Consider the following 15,261-nt stretch of genomic DNA (forward strand, 5'->3'; position numbering starts at 1 on the left):
CTCCTCCCTTTTTTTTTTGTCCTCTATAATAGGAAAATCTATCTGAAAACACTAACCAATTTACTACCTTCTCTAAAGTTTTATGGCAAATTAGGCACAGCTGAAATCAATGGAAAGTTCCTCTTGCAGGGTTTCTCAGGGTTTGATTCTTCACACATGGAATTTGCCAGGAGATCTCAATTATGGTTTGGGCTCTGCTGGAGGGTGTGCCTCCTGGCGGGGAGAATCCCTTGCAATAGGGATGAAGACCCTCCCTGCTGGACTAGTTCTGGAGTAACTCAGAGGATAAATAGACGACGTGGTCTCAAGAGTGTCCATCCAGATACACAGAGAGGCATTTAACAGCCACTGCCATCTCCTAATTAGAAACAGGTGCACTGAATCGTTCATCGACAGCTCAGTTTCTGCCCTTCTTTACATTTTAGTGGTATGTCAGTGTTTGACAATTAGATGAAAAATGCAGATAGATGACCGTAATAGAATGGATGATAAAGTGAGGAAAAATATGATTCCCAGGGATAAAGTCTTGGATTCAAAAAACATAGACAGTGGAGTCCCCGTATATGTTATATAAGTTATTAGTTTGTAAGAAGGAAATAAATTACCCATAATTATACTAAACAGATAGATTCCATAGACAATGAACACATTCAAGTCTGAAATAGTCATTGGCAAAATTCACAGAAAGGATATACAAATGGTCTATAAAAGAGTTGTGAACCATGTAGACTCCAGAGCCAGGTGGCCTGGGAGCAAATCCTGTCTACTTACCTGTTGTATGACCTTGGACATGTCACTGCTTAACCCTTGTGGGTCTCAGAGTTCTCATTTTTCAAAATTGGAAATGTTACTAAGACTTGCCTCTTAAAATTGTTGTGAGGATTAAGTGAGTTCGACTAGATCTAAAGTGCTTAGAACACTGCTTGTCATAAGGTAATTATGGCCTGTGTTAGCTACTGCTTTTGTTGTTGTTATTGTTACTGTGTATATCTTTGGTATTGATGAGAATAGCCATCATGTGGCATGGCTGATCACTTCTCTTAGAGAAACTTATTTTCGTTTGGCATCTGAACCGCCACATTTCTTAATTTTTTTGTTTCACTGTTCTTTTCCAGTATCCTTTACTGACTTTTTCATCTTTTGCAGTGTGTCTAACATCACTGTCTCCAGAGCCTCTAAATTTGGGGTTTGCCTCAGGGATCCTTCTTTAGACCTCTTTTCTCTGTGTATTTACTCCCTTGGTGATAGACTCATGGCTTTAAATTCCCTCTATCTGCTGACAATTCCCAGAAATATATCTCCAGACCGTATATATTTCCTGAACTACAGGCAATTGTTTATTTCAACATCCCTCCTGTAATCTGTACAAAGCAGGAGCAAAAACAGATTTTGTGAGACCTAAAACTTACATAATTTGGGGAAACATTAAGAAAAATAACACAATAACGTTAATACAAAATTAGGGCTAAAAGTGGTTTTTTTCTCCTACATGTTCTATAGAGATTCACACTACTTTCTTCTGAGATGTCTTTTAGCATTTTACCATAAATGCTCATACTGTAATACTTCTTGTCTGCACCTGACTTTCCTACTTCACTTAGAACACTCTTCAATCCCCCAATACTCCAGCAGTCATTGCAATCTGTATAAGAGAGGTGCCAGGGTTTTACCCCTCACTAGCTAAATAGTAAATCTGCCTCAGTAGGAGGGTATTTGAATTGATTCTAATATAGTACTCCTTCCTCTTATTTAAAGAAATTGGAAAAGAGAGTCTCTTTGAAGCCAGGGTTCTGGATATAATTCTTTTTCTGATAATTTGATGCATTTGTGCAAGTCTTGGAAAAGGAAAGCAGCGTATAGATAATTTTCCTGTAAGTCTTGGCTGTTGCTTCTAGCTGTCAAGGTTGAGGACACACGAGGCTCTGAAGAGCTTTCCAATGTCCACTGTTTGGGTTGGTGGGTGAGAAGAAGCAGTGGTCACAGCAGGGGCTTTTTGATCTGACTTAATCCCTGGAGCACAGATTGATATATCTGTTCTTCTGTTTCCTGGTGAGGAGAGAAAGTTAATGAGGTAGTGATGGGGGAAGAGCTATTGTAGACATCTGAGCTCTGGGTCCAGAAATTATCTCCACAAAAGGACCTGGTGAAGTGGGGCAACAGAAGAATTTCAAATGTTTGTTGGATGTGAGCCTAGAGTGTTTGTTTTTGTTTTTTCCTTTCAGATAAAACCAGTGGAGAATGTAAGGTATCAGAAAAGAAATGTAGATGGAGTGGGCCTAGTGAGTCAAGTAAAGTTCTCGTATCTCAACATTCCAAAGGAGGAACAGGAATATTCCATTTCCTAGGTGTGTCATGAAAGGATCTGAAAAAACCCAGCGTTTTTCACAGCCTAACATGGGCCAGCCATAACAAAAGTGACTCCCATTCTTAGGAGAGACCTGTAAGCATTTGAAAAAGAGTACCAAATTTAAAAAGGTCCTGAGGTTGAAAATAGATAATTTAGCAGTGAACTGCATAGACCACATAAGAATGAGGAGCACTTAGCAGAAACCAGTGGGGAAAGTTGATGTCCCAGACAAATTATCCCCCTGTAATTTTACTAGGCATTACCCAAGAAAAATAAAAACATCCACAGAAAGACTTGTAAACAGATGTTCCAAACAGTTTTACTCACAATAACCAAAAACTGGAAAAAAACCCTTAAATGTCCTAAAATAATAGATAAACAATGCTTTATGTTCCCACTATGGATTAAAAAGTTCTCATATGGGACAATGTTGTCCCCCTGGGGAAGATCAGTAAAATGCAGGGTCACTTTTGACTGTCATGACTGAGGTGGAATGTGGCATTAGCTCTGGTGAGTAAAGGCTAGAAATGCTCTTAAGCATCCTACAATGCAGAGGACATCTCCTTTAAAACAAACACTATCCAGCACAAAAATTCGATAGTGCTGAGGTGGAGAATCCCTGTACGTGAAGGGCACCAGGAATCTGAATAGCAGAAACTGGAAACGACGATCTCAGAAAAAACAGATATGTAATGTGTTAATTCTTAAAGGGTACCAATTTTATTAAGGAGGTGATCAAGCTTTCTCTGTTTGCTTTGAGCTCTCAAGTTATTTTCTGCTGTCTTGGAAGTGACTGATTCACCAAATGGCCTCTTGGGACAATAAATTCTCTTCCTAAATGAAAAAATAAATCCTAACCCTCAAAGCTTTTACTCATCTTCTCATTATATAACTAGTTCTATTATACTTAACTGAACTTCCAAGCAGTCACTTTGGGGCTTCTATTTTATTTTATTTATTTATTTATGTTTTTTGCATCAGTCGACCTTTAATGTCCAAGGCGTGGATGCAGAGCGCGGGAGATGTGGCGGGGTCTCAGCCCCTGCTCCAGGAATGAGGGAGAAATGAACACAAACCAGACATTTCTAACTGGCCACACAAGTCTGGGAGGGCAGGGGGAAACAGATCTGGACATTCATAAAAAAATAAACCGAAACTCAAGCACTCAGTCTCGTGCTCACCAGAGGGTTTGATATAGGGGACTCACTCACCATCCCCGTCCCCATCCTCCCCTGTCAGCATCAAAAAGCTCAGCACACACTAAAGTCTTGAGAAGCGACCATTCTCCAGCCTCCCCACCTACCCCTAGGATGGACTTAAAAAAAAAAAAAAAAAAAAGAGAATGAGTTGGATCCCAAACCCCCCTCCCCACAGCATCAACCCTGCACATGAGAGTTTTTAATGTGATTTGCAAGAATCAACTGGGGCTTCTATTTTAAATGAGCAAATATTTCTTGGTAACAATGTACACTGCATCAGACATTGGGGAAAAATCAATGCATCATTTTTACTTGTCAGCGTAGGCCTTAATTAGATCATTTTCCCTCTCTTTTGTTTGTCTTTTCAATTCTAAATAACTTCCCCGTTAGCTGTTTTTCTTTTCTGGTGATACTAGTTTTCTCATGCCAAAATTTCGAACCTATATCTTAGGTTTATGTCACTGACATATAAAGTACTAAAATACAGGGACTAGTCAGACTTATTGTAATTCAGCAATAGCCTATACTTAGTTGCTTTGCAGAAGAAAAATAAGGAGCTTACACTGTAAAAATATCTACCCATCAAAATGTTTGAAATGGAAATTTAATGGTCTAAACATCTATTTAAGTGCACAGAAAAATGTATAATGGCATTCAAACAAAACCATAGTTGATAGTACTTCATGAAAATTATTTATCCTTTTAAAATTTTGTCATGAACTGGGGAGCTTGTGATCTCTGGATCCTTTTTTCTTAACTTGCACATATGGAATGTCACAACATTGGTCTTGTGGCGATCAAATATGAAACCATTTCGGAAGGGAGATTTCTATATACGGATCCTATGCAGGAGATACTTTTCAAACATAGCCAATGACTTCTATTTGAACAGGTGTTTAAAGTTTTTCTTGCAACCTTTGCCTCCAGATTTCTGCAAATACCTACATCATTTCCAGACCTTCATTGTAATTATAAACATATTCGTTTAAAAAGTGCATTCTTCAAATAAAAAGTTGTTTTTAAGTGTTAAAGGGTCACAATTAACTGGTCTAGCTTAGTATTACAATATTAAAATATTATTATAACTCTTGATGTAGACATATTTAATCCAGTGGAAAAGGATTTCACTTTCCAAGTTCACAGCTAACATCTCTTGAGGGATTTATTTTGAAATAAAAGTAATGTATTAATTGCAACTCTACACAAAGGTCAATCCTGTGCAACTTAACATAATCAGAGATTTCTATCTCATAAATCGATAACACATTTTCTTAAGAGAAAATATGGACAAGATCGCAATAAACTAAGTTAAACATAAGTATTCTTCCAACCTTTTGAATTTCCCTGTTCCAGCTATTAAAACAGATTTTTAGGAATAGAAATGTTGAAAATCATTTTACAACATCAGTGACATTTTCAATGTTTCCTCCTTTTCCTTCTCTTACTGTTTTAGATATTTGGACCTTCAGAAATTCATATTTTTCCTCACTAAATGGTGGACATAAATTATGGAACATATTGATGATCATTATATTTAGCACAAAATTAGATTCCAATAATTGAACTGCAGAGGGGAAACTGGGAGAGGAAACAGGGACTAATACTTACCTGTTGCCTAATGTGTGCCAGAAGTTTTGCAAGCCACATTGGCATGCATGAAAAAATGACAGCGTTGTGGCTGTATTATTATCCCCATGTTTAGAAATGAGAAGTCTGCGTTGCAGAGAGATTACATACTTTTCTCAATCCACACAGTTAATAAAAGTCTGCTAAAGATTTTATCTATGTTTGTCTGACTCCAAAATCTGACGCTTTCATTTTTGTTTTCTCTGATGGAGGTTTTTATTTATTTCCTTTTAAAACCACTTTATAGAGGTATGGTTGACATACAAAAAGCTATGTATTTTTTTATGCATACAACTTGATGAGTTTGGAGAGAAATATACATCTGTGAAATCATCCCCGCAATCTATGCCATTAACATATTCATCACCTCCCAAAGTTCTCTCCTGCCCTTTTTATTATCTTATTATTAATTTTATGATAAGAATTCTTAACATAAGACCTATCCTCTTAACCATATTTTAAGTATACAATACAGTATTGTTAACTGAGTCATTATGCTCTACAGCAAATCTCTAGAATTTATTCATCTTGATAAGTGAAACTTTGTACCTTTTGACTGATAACTCCCCATATCCTCCTCCTCCTCCCAGGCCTTGGCAACTACCATTTTACCCTTGCTTCTATGAGTTTGACTATTTTATATTTCTCAAATAAGTGGTATCATGTACTCCAAAATACATAAGAAACTGTTACAACTCAGTAGCAAAAAAATGGGCAAATAACTGAACAGACATTTCTTCAAAGGAGACATACAAATGGACAGCAGGTATATGAAAAGATGCTCAACATCACTAATAATCAGGTAAAGACAAATCAAAACCATAATAAACTATCACCTCACACCAGATAGAATTGTTATTATCAAAAAAAAAAAAAAAAGATTACAAGTGTTGGTGAGGATGTAGCGAAAAGGGAACTCTTGTACACTGTGGAAAACAGTATGGAAGTTCCTTAGAAAATTAAAAATAGAACTATATGATCCAGTAATCCCATTTCTGGGTATATATCCAAAGGAATGTAACAAGGATATCAAAGAGATATCTACACCCCCATGTTTATTGCAGCATTATTCACAATAGCCAAGACGTAGAAGCAACCTGAATGTCCATTTCTGCACAAATGGATAAAGAAAATTTGACACACAGTGGAATAGTATTCTTCCACTGCAGGGGGCACAGGTTCGATCCCTGGTTGGGGAACTAAGATCCAGCATGCCGTGCAGCAAGGCAAAAAAAAAAAAAAGGAAAACAATTCTGTCATTTTTGGCAACATGGATGAACCTGGAGGTCGTTATGCCAAGCAAAATCTGACGCTTTCTGCTCATTAGAATATAGTATTAGACCTAGTATTAGAAGATAGTATTAGTATCGCTACTTGTAATAGTAACTGACCTGAGAATAGTGATAGCAGCAGCAGTAGTAATTGACAAAGGAGAGAAGAATGAGAAAGAGGAAGAGAGAAAGCTAGAACTTATTAAGCATTTTCTATGTGCTAAAGACCTTGAATGAATTACTTACTTTAATCCTCAAAACACTGACATAGAGTGGGTAGTGCTATTTTGCATATTTAGTAGATAAAAAACTTTAAGTGATGTTAGATTAGTTGTTCAAGTAGCACAGCTAATAAATTATATAGTTCATATTCAAACTGCAGGAATCTAATTTTATAACCCCTGTTATTACCACTTGGCTGATAATTTATTATGGCTCATGATATCGCAAGTAAAAAATATATAAGTAACACAGTAATTCTCCTCTGATACAGAATGAGAGAAAAAACAGAATGATAGGAAGAATCTTCAGTAAGCAAAAGCAGGATAAAAATGATATTTACAGTATAATCTTAACTATATTCAGAATTATTGCAAGAATGAATAAGTGGTGTAACACAAACTGTTACTGATCATATTACCTGTGTTGTGGAATTACTACTACTACTATTGTTATTATTATTTGCTTTTCTTTTTGTATTTTCCAAAGTTTTATCAATTGCAATGTATAACTTTAACATTTTCATTAGACAATAAACAGTATTTTAATAGCTTTTTAAAAATTGGAAACTGATGCAGAAAGGTATTTAATGATTCCTCCATATCAGTATTCATTTTAGACTAAGAATAAAATCAAGATAACTATTGTGAAAGGATTATTACTTCTATGCTTAGAACAGGTAAACACAAAATATAGGTAGGAGACTTTGGTAAACTTTAAAGAGTAACTTTGTATGAAGTTTTAACAACTAAATGAATTATTTTGTTTTTGTGCAGGCATCAGCAAAACCATTATAGATTTTTCCATCTTTAAGATTCAAGCTAAATGTTACAGTTTTAAAGGATTCTGTAATTTGTCCTGCTGTGTATAAAAACTGCGGTTTTCCCACTGAAATTTACAGTCAGCATATTCCATAAAGTTCTTGTTATGTAAATAAATAGCTGAAGGGAAGTGGCTATAGTATGCTTTGAATTGAAAGCTCAAAATCTTTATAATAGAAATATTCGTCAGCATGGATTAATTTAAATAAAACTGACATATATACACTACCAAATGTAAAATAGATAGCTGGGGCTTCCCTGGTGGCGCAGTGGTTGAGAATCTGCCTGCCAATGCAGGGGACACGGGTTCGAGCCCTGGTCTGGGAAGATCCCACATGCCGCGGAACAACTAGGCCCGTGAGCCACGATTACTGAGCCTGCGCGTCTGGAGCCTGTGCTCCGCAGCAAGAGAGGCCGCGATAGTGAGAGGCCCGCGCACCGCGATGAAGAGTGGCCCCCGCTTGCCACAACTAGAGAAAGCCCTCGCACAGAAACGAAGACCCAACACAGCCATAAATAAATAAATAAATAAATAAATAAATAGATAGCTAGTGGGAAGCAGCCGCATAGCCCAGGGAGATCAGCTCGGTGCTTTGTGACCACCTAGAGGGGTGGGATAGGGAGGGGCGGAAGGAGACGCAAGAGGGAGGGGATATGAGAATAAATGTGTACGTATAGCTGACTCACTTTGTTATACAGCAGAAACTAACACAACATCGTAAAGCAATTATACTCCAGTAAAGATGTTAAAAAAACCATGGATTAGAGGATTATTAATGAACAAGAAGAATATGAGGTTTTCTTGCATCTATATTTTAGTTTCAGTCAGTGACCATATAAACAATAAATGAATGGCAATAGAGAAATGAGAGAAAGACTACCTTTAAGAAACACAGTTGAAAGGAAACATGATACAATTTCAGAGACAAGGTTTGTGGGTTAGCAGACATTTTGTTCTGTCCAGAACATCCATAAGACATTGTTCCATGAGACATATTTTCCATAAACCATTTGGTCCGCGCAAAAAAGTCCTTGAAATTTGGTCCTGTCCAAAATGTCCACAAGCATATTTGATCCAGGACAAATTGTTTTGGACAGGATCAAATGTCAAGTACCTTTTGGCATGGACCAAATATCTTATGGGCATTTTGGATAGGACCAAATGTCCTGCAAGGGGTTTGTGGAGAAGCAGTTTAATTTTAACCTCAGTTACACATAATGTCTATCCAGAATATGATCTTTCCAGGACTTAGAAACATTTCTGAATGGGCTATTTTTATGACACTACATCTTCAACACTGGAATCAAAAGAATTGTAAATAAAAATTAAAGAGAAAAAGTTATTTATAAGTGTTAGAATTTCTTCTTTGTTTCAAAATAGGTGACATCTCAGACTCAAATCTTAAAACAGTTAATTTTGGGGACATCTAATTTATGAAGTAATTTCTTTTTGCTAATCTTTAGAAATATTGAGACTTTGGATTATTCAGAGATGCAATATGAAAGCTAGGATGGAAATGACATTCTGAGGAAAAAAACTGGCATACTAAATAAATTGTTCAATTACCATCACCCTTTCTGCATACAAGTCATTTTATTTTGCTTTCAACTAAGATTTAAATAAGGGAAATGTTTACTATATCAAAATATGATTTATCCATTTAATAATAATAAATATCACTATTTTCATTAAAGTTCATAACTCTTATTAATGTTTTTATAATAAAATAACTATCTGCAAGGAACCATGTAAATAGCAGCTAGCTGAATTGAGCTATCAAAAAAAAGATAAAATTAAACATATGCAATCATGAAAGATCTGAGAAGCTATTACATGCATAACATGTATTATCTAACCTCAAATTCTACATAACTTCATTGGGAAATATGAAAAAAATTACAGTGCAATAAAACCATTATTTTATATTACAGAATATTACCATTGTTTTCTATTTATGATGTGACTTCCCAGTAAATTATGTAATTTGGCTGGCATTTGATGCAAGTCCATTTAACATTTTAAAGCAGTATTATAACCTTGATCAAATTCTAAAATAAAGTCTTTTGCTTAACCTGGAAACATTCTAAACTGATTATTTAGACACCATAATGAGTAGAATATTGAAGAAGAAAATATGAGGGAAAATGGAAACTGTTTTCAAAGAGGAGGTACATTGAAAAAGATTTAAAAAATCAAAAAGAGATATAAAATGTGCCTTTCACTAGCCTTTCAACTGCCCAAACTTTTCCACTGAAGAGTAAAGTTACTAACTACAGAGCTATCAGAGAGAATCCTTTGCCTACTTACCACTTTCTAGACTTCACCTCCACTATGTTCATTTTTCTCTTTCCCTTAGAAATTTGCAACTTGGAAAATATAGATCTCACTAGTTAAAAATTTTCAAGACATTGTCTCAGTAATTTAAAGTCTTTGCTTTCTGTAAAGTAATCTAATTAACTTTCTTTTTCTCTAGGACCAGTATTTGAGGTCCATTTCCAGCTTTTCTGCCTGGCTTATTTCTATGCCAGTTTTCTAATTGGATGAGTCAGCGCTCTGTCAATTTATTTTATAAAAACATTATGAAATGTTAACTCTTGACCTCTTTAATGGGATCTTTGTCAATTCAAATTGTGGGCCCTTTGGCACTCAACAGTTTCCATCAGACATTGCATTTACAACTATACTGCCACATTTCAAAACATGAAAGCCAAGGAAAGTACTGCAGGATTCCAGCTAAGGATGTGGAGTTTAGATCAATTCTTCAAAAAAAAACAAAAGCCAAATCTCTATTGCCATGTCGTGATGAGTTTTACACTAGGGAAACTCCAAAGTTTTGATAGTTATAGCTATTGTATATTGTATTATTATTGATGTAAAAAGTTTTTTCTTAAGAGTGATAATAGTCATCAAATTGAGATGAGGGATGCTGCTTAAACTTTTCTATGAAAAAATTTTCTAGGAAATTTTTTAAGATGAAGAAGAAAAGCAGAAATATTAGCAGGGTTTGATTTACTTTATGTTCATGAGTGGCAGCAATGACTTTTTTTTAAGTATATTTGACATAATAACAATAACAAAAGTATAGCATTAAAAAAAAAAGGATGCTATGAGGGGAAAGCTTCTAATGTTTGCTACTATTTTATTCATGTCATCTAATACATATTTGAGTTACCTTTAATTTTTATTAATAATTTTTATGGCTTCTGCAATTATTTTTAATTATCTTGAATAAATTTAATTATAAAGGAACTTAATATAAATTTCTTATTGAATTAAATAAGGAGGAGGTTTCCTTTATACTTTGAGTATCACTACTTTTAGACTGCAAAAAAAAAAAAAAACAGTCTATAGTAAGTGTAATCTGGTTGGGGATTTTATTCAGGAAAAATAAATCTAGCAAGCAAGGTATTCCAATATGTAGTATTGATATAGAATATTCAAAAGATTATTACATCATTCAATAAGAATATGAATATGACAGAGTGTAAATAAGAATTATTCAATAAGAAATATACAGCTTCTTATTGGGAGAACTTATACTTTTCTTCCTATGTATTCCAGAAGGGTTAACCTGAGGTATTTTTATCCATTTGGTAGGCAATTGTATTATCTCCATTTATAGTTGAATAAGCAGAGATACAGAAAGCTTAAGTAACTTGTCTGAGGTCAGATAACTTCTAAAGAGTGCCACAGGTTCATAGGTTGACTGATTCTAGTGACAGTGCTTTTATCTACTGCGCTGTGTTGCTTCTTTCTATGGTCTCCAGATCCAAGCATTTTATCAGAGTTGTTCAGTTTTTATTAAGTATATTTATATGTAAAATAAATGTCTTTTTCACATATACATGTATCATTATAATAACATCCAATCACTTCATGTAATATTAGGATTGTTGTCACTTATCCAAGTATAAAATGACTCACAGAAAATATAAATAATGGAAAACAGAATAAAGAAGGAACACTGACAAATTAATATTCTAGAATTAGAGAACAGGTTATAATGGAATAGACAATAATCAAAGAAGAGACAGAAGATAATTCCCCTAATGTCTCACTGATTAACAAGCAAAATCTATGGAATTTGACCTCTCTCAAGAAATATCCTGGTATTTTAAGTTTATTTTGAGAACAAGTAATGTGGCTAAGCCATATGAGGGGAAAACAAAAACAGACTTTCATAATAGAATAACGTGGGGGCTTAACATTAGTTCTAAGTGATAAAAATATTTAGTAATAATTGTTTAAGGAAAAAGTATTTCAATTGAAGAATTTTAACCAGGTGTATTATAATCCTTGTGTAAGTGCAAAAGACACAAAGTATCAGATGTCTAAGGGTGGAAGAAATAAAACATCCATAAAATCTCTTGAAAAATATAGTCAAAACATAATCTATCAATAAATTATTTTATTCTCTAAAGAAATCAAGAAAAAAAGAGACAAGGGAAAGAAATTATCAGAAAAACTATGAAAACTTGTGTTTACTAACAATTATTACCACCATGATAATGAAAGCATCTGTAAGAATCATGACATAAAAATTAAATGAACATAATCTACAATTACTAATGACATGTATCTGAAATAACATTTTATCATCACAACAACTGAATGAATGATGGAGCTAAAAGGAGAAAGTAAATGCATCATCTTATTGCTTTGATGTTATTAGCAGGGAAAGTTTACATGTGTGGTTAAAATGAAAATAGCATATGTATCTTAAATATATTGAGAAAAAATAAAAGTTCATCAAAAATAGCAAAATCCAGCAAAGAGGAAAAGAGATAAAACAAATTTGGCATAGAAACATGAAAAACACAAATTAGGTGAGACAGATAAGTCCCAACTTGTAATTTATCATAATTAATATGAATCAACTAAACCAACATACTAAAACAGAAAGATTAGGGGATTACATCAAAAGTCAAATCCAAATAAGTGGCATTAACAAGTCAAATATGTGAAACAAAGAAATATAGAAAACTTTAAAATATAACCAACAAGAGAGTGTGACATTACTAATAAAAAAAAAAAAAAAGCAGGGATTGTGGGAGAATTAAAGAAGATAGCATTAAATCAGGTTAAAATAAAATGTATACTGAAGATGAAAGAGTCATGATTAATTGCTAAATACAATAGCATTATGCATAAATTCTTCAAGTAATCCCTGTGGTCTCTTTTTTCCTCTTTTCCTTTGTTAATTTTTGTTGAGTACCACCATAGGGAAAAACAAATATTTCTCTCTTTCCTAAATAATCTAGATATTTTTTAGTATATGATCTTATTTTTATTATTATATTAGTTTTGATTCAGGCTTATTGAATCTTGAACATTATCAAAACTAGATTAGGGTTTTCTTAAATTTTCATTTCCTACTCCAAGCATTCCACTCATCTTGTGGAAAATTATTCATTCTTTATTTAAAATAGCCACTTGTGACTTTCCAATACAAGTGGAATACATTAGGTAATAGGAAGCCAATACTTCTGCTGATAACAACGAGAAAAAAGCTGGATAAACTTAAAAAATAAATCATTTGAAGTCACCAAAGACTATTTCATCCCCACACAGCTATCTCTAATTCAGTCCTATCACCTAACAGAAGAAAGAAGATACCTTCTCTTGGAATACAGCATCATCTGGAGCATCTATGACTTTTTTCTAACAAATTTATTGACATAAAGTAAAAAATTATTAGACATGTTAAAATATAAGACAGTAAGACTGATAACCTAGAGAAGGCAACAGACAATAGAGGCAAACCAAAAGGTAATTCAGACATTAGAATTAATAGAAAAAAGTTTAAGTAACAATTAATATGTTCCAGAAAATGCAAAAAATAGAAAAAAGTATTTGAAATTATGGAAAAATTCATTGGAGAATTGAAATCTATAAGAGAGCATTAAATGGAAGTTTAGGAAGTGGAAAATCAAATACCTGATTGAAAATGTAGCATACGGATTTCACAATACATTTGACAGAGCAGAAAACTTAATCATTGTGAAATGGAACATAGGTGAATAAAAACAGTCAAATTGAAACAGAGAAACAAAGAATGTTAATAGAAAAATAGAGCATAAAATATACATGAGATGCACTGGAAACGTCTAATATATGTCTGCCTTGAGTCCCAGAGACAGAATGGAATGGAGATGAAGCAATATTTGAAGAAATACTTGCCAAGAATTTTTCAAAGCTAATGCAAGACATCAATGCACATATTGAAATGAATCACAAGCAGAACATATATAAAGAAAATTATAACAAAATATATCATAAATGAAACCAAAAGCAAATAGAAAGTCTTTAAAGTAGTTAGTGAAAGAAGACACGTTAATTTCAGAAGAGTAATAAGTCTGAGACCTGACTTCTCAACAAAACTGATTCAAAGACAAGGACTATGGAGTACCATCTTTAACGTGCTGAAAGAAAATAGCTCTAAACTAGAATTCTATACCCAGAAAAAAACTTTAAATAAATTTGAAAGATATATTGTAAAACAAGAAAAAATATTGAGGAAGTTTCTCACTACATAAACCTGCACTAAAAATAACATAAAATTGATTTCTGTAGTCAAAAGGGAAAAGTTCAAGATGTAAACATGGAGATGCAAGAAAAAACAAGTAACAGTGGAAAGGGGAAAATATGGATAAATATAAATGAATATTGTCCATACAAAACAGTATTTAAAAAGACTTTGTAATTTGAAATAAATTTGGAACCAAAATGCATGACAACATCAATGTAAAAGTCTGGAGGGGGAAGTGGTAATAAAGTCAGTCAGCTATATAGCAGATTCCATGTCTCGGAATATGACTGCTCGACCACTCCCATTAGAAAATCATCCCTTCCATAAAACTCAAGGAGAGAGCAAGAATGTGCAGTTATTTTCATTCTGTACCAATACTGTCTCTTTAATTAACTAAGAAAACTAAGTGATTGGTAGACCCACAGAAAACTAAGCTTCATTACTGTAGAGATGGAGGGACCCAGATTCCCACCATGGTCAGATATCTTCAATAGCTCTGCTCCCTGAGTTACAAATCTACTCTAAAGAAATGGCCACGTTGAGCATTAGTAGGAGAGTATTATGTAAAATCTGTTTCATTCCATATTCTTCATGTAACTACAGCTGTGTTGTCACAAACTAAATGATTCGTTCTTGTGATGGTTAGATTTATGTGGCAACTTAGCAAAACTGAGGTTTCTTCGAGGAAGAAGAAATTCTGCCTCAAGTCCGCGGTGTCAACTGTCTGAGTTTCTAGCCTGTGAGCCAGCCATACACATTTCAACTTGCTTAGCTCATTACTGGGTAAGCCAACTTCTTGAAATAAATCTCAATCTCTCTCTCTCTGTTTCTCTCTCTCCCCATATATATGTGTATGTATGTGTATATGTATATATATATATACATACACATATATAATCTCCTCCTCTTTCTATTCCTGTGGAGAATCCTGTGGAGACATGTTTCTATTTTATTTTCCTTATGAATTTGATGTAATTTAGCATATGTTCCCATAAGTTTTCTAATAACTGAATGGATTTTTTTACATCCAACTCAAATATATTTCCACAATAGTCTATTTACTTTGTTACAGGTGACAAATTAGAGAAAAAATGTGAATAAGTTCTCAACATAGCTTAAGAATATATCATCTAATTTTTGAGGACATGGACTACTTAACTCTTGCTTTAAGTGAATCCAATGGTAGTCATGGGCAACTCTGTAAGAAAATATTGGACTTACCTCCCCAACTATACCATACTTACATAC

Source organism: Balaenoptera borealis (assembly GCF_965194805.1).
Source record: "Balaenoptera borealis genome assembly, chromosome: 13".
Classification (NCBI taxonomy): domain Eukaryota; kingdom Metazoa; phylum Chordata; class Mammalia; order Artiodactyla; family Balaenopteridae; genus Balaenoptera; species Balaenoptera borealis.